This window comes from Mauremys mutica, chromosome 8 (assembly GCF_020497125.1).
Source record: "Mauremys mutica isolate MM-2020 ecotype Southern chromosome 8, ASM2049712v1, whole genome shotgun sequence".
In the NCBI taxonomy this organism is placed as follows: Eukaryota; Metazoa; Chordata; order Testudines; family Geoemydidae; genus Mauremys; species Mauremys mutica.
In genome coordinates this window covers 16,552,729-16,560,398 of record NC_059079.1, presented here as the reverse complement: position 1 = coordinate 16,560,398, position 7,670 = coordinate 16,552,729, and positions in this window count along the sequence as shown.

The window sequence follows — 7,670 nt, the reverse complement described above, 5'->3', positions numbered from 1 at the left end:
TTGGCATGAGGCCCGTCAGGGAAATCTGCTGGTGGGCTGGGCCGGTTTGTTTACCTGCAGTGTCCGCAGGTTCGGCTGATCGCAGCACCCACTTGCCACGGTTCGCCATTCCAGGCCAATGGGGGCTGCGGAAAGCGGCGTGGGCCAAGGGATCTCGCTCCCCTCCACATTTCAGATATTGGGTTTTGGGTCAGCAGCTCATTAAGGAGATAAGGGCCAACTGAAAAACTGAGCAAAATGAAGGTTCACAGTCCAAACTGCTCAGCACATGCAAATATCGTGTGTCTTTTTCATAAGGGATTCTGGATATTCAGGGGCATTGGAGATATCACGGTGATTAGGAACAGTTTATGCCTTACCCAGCACATGACACTGTAGGGTTTTGCTATCTCATTGACTAATATTACTGAGAGTTGACCCTGGTAAATTCCCATACATAATAATGGGAGACCCTAAAAGCCTGCCATTCCAGACTTTGAACTCCAAGGATGACATCATTAGGAGGAACCAGCAGGACTGTCTCTACACTTATGAATACCTTCAGAGGAGAAGCTAAGACAAGACAGTCCCACTGCAAACTTGTGGCATTAGTGGCAGGAGTCCTGATTCCAAGAAGCAGTGGGTTAATTTCTTTTTGCCAAAAGGAAGGAAAAGCCCCTCTCAATAAACTAGTCTCTGCTTAAGAAATAGCATTTTTAAAGTCCATTTGACCACAAAACAATGGACAGCCAGTTTTAGCTGCTTCCCAAGAAAGATAATAGACCTCTGGGAACAATATAACAGGAGAGTTATGTACTGATTTTCTGCTTATCTGGCAGGAACACTGCAGCATATAACTGTGAGGACAGATAAAACATCTCAGATGGGCATGATCTTGTGACTAGGTCTTGTGACTAGGTTTCATGGAATAAAATTGCTTTTCAATGGGAAGCTTAAGATAATAGGCCAGTGTGATAGAAAGGAATTTCACTAAATGATTTGGGAGGAAAATAGCTGCAGCTGAGATCAGGATGGAGAGCAGCATTAAGGGGGTGCTTTTCAAACATGGATACAGCTTGGATTGTATATGACACACCTGTCATGGACTGACAGTGCTGGGGGCATGGTCATGCTGCAAACCACAGACTTCCCTGGCGTTTGAGCCATTACTTCCCTGTTCTACATGACCCCAACAGCCACTAATGAAGGGAACTGGTCTGGAAATTGCACCATCTGTTTGCTGAGGAGTCTATGTAAGTGTTTGAGAATGTACCTTAGCAGACCATTGCTCCACCTCGTCTGCTATCCTGCCCCCAAGAGTGCCCCAAACTGGATGGTTCAGAGGAAGGTGATGCCAACTCCTCTCCTCGTTGCATCTATCCAGCGGTGCAATGGTGAAAGCGGGGGAAGGGGAATCAGGACAGTGTTAAACTTGTTTCTAACCTCTGCAGCTTAACCCCTTAAAGCCTGGAGACTTGAAGACGGAAGCGGCATGGTAATGGACTGAGCAAAAGGTGCTCAAATAGTACAGTGTAGGAACTCATAAAGAACAGAACGGAGCAGAACAGATGGGGAGACTGGACATCCATCCTTTCCTTTGCTCTGCCACTGACCTACTGCAAACCCTTTGGCAAGTTACTTAGGGACAAATCCATCGCCCTAATGTGCAGCCCTAGAAGCTGGTGTTGGGAAGCCAGAGTAGCGAAAAGCAAGAAAACCTCCCCTTCAGGTCATAGACTGGCTGCAGCAGCCTCTAGCCTGCTTGCTCTGCTGAGTGGAGGGTGGGGGGATCCACATAGTATTTGAAGCACATGCTGTACACTTGGCATGGTAACCCCAAATCTTGCCCTCTCTCCATGCAGTGGTATGTGCCAGAAGGCCCCTCCACACCCAAAGGGGCAGGGATAGGATTTGTCCCTGATCCTCTCTGCAATCTATAAAATAGGCATGAATAACATTCACTTACCTGGCAGAGGTGGGGTGGGGAACAGCTCGAGTTTGTGTTTCCACGGGGTTATCATTGTGGTTCAGCATCAGAAGCTGAACTTCACTTTAACTCTTCCTGTGCAGCAGACTCAGCATGTAGTCGAGCATGTCCCATCATGTCTGGAGGCTGGATTGTCACATCACAACACATTGGCACATCCCTTGCTCTGGATCAATGACTCCTGCAGAATGAGCCACCGGACCCATCACCCAACCTGGCGGATCCCCAGGGAGATCAACGGGAGGCCAATGGTAGCCAAATGGAGGCTCTGCACATCTGAAGACTGCAGGAGGACTTTAGGAAAGTGGCATATAATGACTTGTGTTGAAATTTGGCCAGGGCACAAGTATTGATAACCCTACCCTTGCAAAAAGGGCCATAGGATCTTTAACAATTCTTAGTGGTCTTTGCCTGGGTTCTTCATCTTCATCTGAGGTGATGGCACTCCATTTGGACCTGCATTTCAGGGAACTGCTCCAGGTCATAGGCCTTGGAAAATGGGGTTTCAGGAAATGTTTTCTGCTGGCTGTCAGGAGATGATGTGTAAACCCCCTGGAGTCTGCCCAGTCTCTGCTCCTTTCCCCAGCATGAATCCTTAGACACACAGAGCCTCTTTCTACATAGGAGGGCAGAGCTCTACAACCACAGGGGCCCAGCTGCACATGGGTCTGGTGGGACAATTCCGTAGCCTGGCCTGTTATCTGTACTACATTTACTATAAATGTTTTAATTTATACAGGGCAGCAGCCTTTTTCTGTCCTGCCAGCTTGGCTAGAGAGAGAGCCATTCATATCACATCTCCACGGGAGCATGACAACCCTCCACTAGCAAGCACTCAGCTTGGAAACTTCCAACACCAGGGGCCTGATTCTCCACTCATTTCCAGCTGTGTAAACTGGAAATAACTCCACTAACAAGGCAGGAGTCACTCAATGGTACGGTTGCCAACTTTCTAATCACACGAAACCAAACACCCTAGCCCCGCCCCTTCCCCGAGGCCCCACCCCTGCTCACTACATTCCCCCTTCCTCAGTGGCTTGCTCTCCCCAACCCTCCCTCACTTTCACTGGGCTGGGGTAGGGAGTTAGGGTGCGGGAGGGGGTGAGGGCTCTAACTGGGGATGCAGGATCTGAGGTGGGGCCAGAAATGAGGGGTTCAGCGTGAGGTAGGGGGCTCTGGGTTGGGGGGACAGGAGGGAGTGAGGGCTCCCACCATCTGGAGGTGCGGGTGCTGGAGTGGGGCTGGGGATATGGTCTCTGGAGGGGGTATGGTCTCTGGGCTGGGGTGCAGCCAAGGATGAGGGGTTCGGGGTGCAGGAGGAGGCTCCAGGCTGAGGGATTCAGAGTGCAGGAGGGGACTGCGGGTTGAGGCAGGGGTTTGTGGTGTGGGAAAGGGTGAGGGTGCTGGGCTGGGGGGTGCAGACTCTGGGGTGGGGCCAGGGATGAGGGGTTTGGGGCACGGGCTTCCCCCGGGCGGCTCCCGGTCAGTGGGGCTAAGGCAGGCTCCTGCCTGTCCTGGCTGTGCGCGCTGCTCTTGCCCACAGGCACCCCTCCCCCAGCTCCCACTGGCCACGGTTCCCAGCCAATGGGAGTGCAGAGCCAGTGCTTGGGGCAGGGGCAGTGCACAGAGCCCCATGGTCCCCCGCCTAGGAGCTGGACCTGCTGGCTACTTCCAGGGTGCAGCCTGGTGCCAGGACAGGTAGGGACTAGCCTGTCTTAAACCCGCAGCACCGCCAACCGGCCTGTTAACAGCCTGGTCAAAAACTGGACACATAGCAACCTTACTCAGTGGATGTGAGAAGAGAACCACAGGACTGCCAACCTCCAATGATTCAAAATCACGAGGTAAAAGAAAAAGGTTGTATGCGGGGGGGGGAAGGGGACGGGGGAAATGTCTGTCTTTTGACCTCCCTCTAGTCAGTGTGTGGGTGGGAGGGAGGAACATCAGTGCTGTTCACTCTCCCAAATTATCCCCCCATCTCACCTCTGCTTCTCCTGGGCGGAGCAGCTCCAGGGCTTTTCACCTTCCCAGGCTGAGCTGCAGGCAGGGACGTGAGAGGGTCAGAGACCTCTGTCCCCCTTGCTCACAGGAGAGGAGGAGTGAGATCCATCCTGAGCAGCTGGGCTTTTCAGCTCCCCGCTCCCCTCCTGTGAGAATGGCTTCAGGTTTCTTGGGGCAAGAGCGGGTAGGAAGGGGAGGAAAAGAGGTAGAGAGCGAGCTCTGCCAGCTGCAGCACGGATTGGTTATTCTGTCTCAGGAGGCAGACAGCCAACCTAGGGTGACAGCAAATGTGAAAAATTGGGATCGGGGGGGGGTAATAGGAGCCTATATAAGAAAAAAGACTCAAAAATATCGGAACTGTCCCTATAAAATCAGGACATCTGGTCACCCTGAGCCAACCAGAGGGCTCAAATTCTCCAAGGGCTGGCACTCTTGGCGTTATTTAGAGACTGGCTCCAGCCCCTGCCAAAATCCCTTCCCTGACTCCTGCAAAAATCAGGAGCGTTGGCCATATGGGAGCCAGGTTCCCAATCACTGTGGTGGCTGTTTAAGCTACACATGCTCCATGCAGCCACAGGGATCATGTCAGATCTGACAGTTCAGTTACATGAGCGTTTGCTTTTCCCTCTTGTGTTTCAGTGTTATCAGAAACCTCATTCCACAACCATCATGGCAAAGATCATGGTCAGACTTGGGTCCTCACTCGGCCACAGGCCAAACCCCATAAATATTCATTCAGAATGTGCATTGCCTTTTGTATGTATGCTCACTGTTGCTATGGTAGAAGCAGCAAAGAATCCTGTGGCACCTTATAGACTAACAGACGTTTTGCAGCATGAGCTTTCATGGGTGAATACCCACTTCTTCGGATGCAAGTAGTGGAAATTTCCAGGGGCAGGTAGATATAAGCAAGCAAGAAGCAAGCTAGAGATAACGAGGTTAGATCAATCAGGGAGGATGAGGCCCTGTTCTAGCAGTTGAGGTGTGAAAACCAAGGGAGGAGAAACTGGTTCTGTAGTTGGCAAGCCATTCACAGTCTTTGTTTAATCCTGAGCTGATGGTGTCAAATTTGCAGATGAACTGGAGCTCAGCAGTTTCTCTTTGAAGTCTGGTCCTAAAGTTTTTTTGCTGCAGGATGGCCACCTTAAGATCTGCTATGGTAGGCGTCACCAGATGGTGCTGTTACAGTCTTACAAACTCCTTTTCCTGTGTGAGCAGTGTTCATGCTGAGTGAAAGCTGCATTGTTGCTTTGTGATACAATGGTTTTTTTAAGAGGAGCTGTTGCAAGCAGTGGGAGTTCTCTCTCTGCTTTAATCGCTCTAATTACAGTTAATTCCCAGGGCAGAGTTGTTCCTAGGTGTTTGGGATCAGAGGCAGTAGTAGCCCATCAGGGATCCTAAGCAGGAATATTTTTAGGGGTTCCCTTTGCTCCTCACCCAACCTTTAAAAATACTAATTGCATTATTGCCACAAAACAAAAAATATGCCAATGCAACACACACTAATACATGGGTTAAAAACTCCATGTTAAATAAGATGAACAGCATTTTGCAGGTAATACTAACTCTTGAGCTGCTTGGAACCCTAAGCAATTGTTTAGTCTGCTCGTGCCATCACTGTTTGGGATGACGTTTTAGAAAGAGGGGTTTGCTGCTGTGATGTTTGTGAACATCTTTGTTCACAGATTGTAAATAACTGAGTTACAGTAAGAAAATACCCAGACTCCATGTCATTGATTCTTTCACCCAGAAACCAACCCATGATCTGCTCTCACTGGCCAGAGGGGTGACTTTATGTTTTGTGATTTCTAACATTTATTGCCTTTATTAAAGGATCTTATGTTATATAGTTCAAGCTAGCACCCTCCAAGGAGGATTTCCCACAATGTCAGAAGAAAGTTTGGGCTTCACGCTGTCATGCTATCATTTATTTCCAATACACACCCTTTCAGACAGTACATCTCAAACTGCAGTAAAGGAAATCTAAGATACTAAGAGACAGTTTTGCAGGATTGGAAGGATGACTCATTAAAAGGAATAATTAATTTCCTTTTGGAACCCCGGGGTGGGAGGGCAGGGGGGAAATCATAAGACTTTATGAGAATGATCTTCTCCAGCTCCACCCTGTGGAAGTTTGCTGCGGAGACTATGTAAGTGACCGCAGCTCTGGTAAGAAATACGGTTTCTGTGTAAAGTGTGAACTCTGTTCTGTGTGTGTATTTTATTCTATCTAATGCACCTCTAGATGAGTTTCATTGGTTTACACACACATTTTTATTGGTGCAACTATTTTGGAGGGGTGGGTGATTTTTTTTAACTAATATATTTATGCCAGTAAAACCCTGCATGTGGAGGAAATTGTATCAATAATAAATGTGCCTCCCTGCATGGGAATAAACTAAACTGATATTAAGCACTTTTATAGTGGTACACTAGGGCTCATAGGGTACGTCTACACTACCTGCCGGATTGGCGGGTAGCGATCAATCTATCGGGGATCTATTTATGGCGTGTCGTGTAGACACCATAAATCGATCCCCAATCGCTCTCTCGTTGACTGCTGAACTCCAGCTCGGCGAGAGGCGGAAGCAAAGTCAATGGGGGAGCAGCAGCTGTCGATCCTGCGCCATGAGGACGCAAAATAAATGATTCTAAGTCGATCTAAGATACGTCGACTTCAGCTACGCTATTCTCGTAGCTGAAGTTGCGTATCTAGATTGACACCCCCGCCCCCAGTGTAGACCAGGCTATAATGCTGCAGCTATTTAGATTGTGAGTTTTTGGAGGCACAGACCGTCTTTTTGTTCTGTGTTTGCACAATGCCTAGGACAAAGGGGTCCTTGTCCATAACTGGGGCTCCTAGGCATTATCATACAAAGAGCTAATAAAATTCCAGTATTATATTATATTAGAATTATATATAGAACTTGTGTCTTTAGACAAGGTCTAAGACAGTGAAAAAGATCCTTGTTCCTTTTAAGCTTAGAGCATTACAGTACAGTGAAAAGGTCTTATTTGTCTTTCTCTTAAAAGGATCTGGATATCACAGGATTGTCCGTAATATCAGAGAACAAAATATTCATAACTGAGAAGGAAAACAATGACTAAGACCGTGTTTTAAATCAAGTATACATGCAGCTAAATTATGGATACAAAGTGTGAAACTGTGGAGAAAGACGATAATGGAATTATGCACCAATGCTCAGTTTTACACATGTGTAATGTTAAATTAATTCATTCCAGTCCTTTCAGGCGAAGGTATAACAACTGCTCCATCTCAGCATAATCATATTACCTCAATAGGCTCTATATGTGACACTTCCATGGTGGTAATCACCATTTGATTAATTACGAGGTATTTAGTGGCATTACAGCTCTTCCTCAAGTAGAAGTATAATCTGACACAATCCTTTTATTATTCCCAGTTAACCTAGTGTCTGGAAGTAGACTTTAAACTAGTGTCATGAGTGTGTGGTTGCAAGAACATCATCTTATACTGAGCTGTAGGGTCACAGAGGCATTGACAACTACAAAGGGGATAGAACCCAAGATCTTTTGCTCCTTCAGGGCCTGGCAAGCAAACAGCTAAAGCTGCCCTGGATTGGAGGAAGTGGAAATATAAGGGAGAATCCTAGAATACAGAGCCAGTCTCTTGCCCTTTTCTTTGTGGTGATAGTCTAGAAAGTATAAATAGAATTACTGA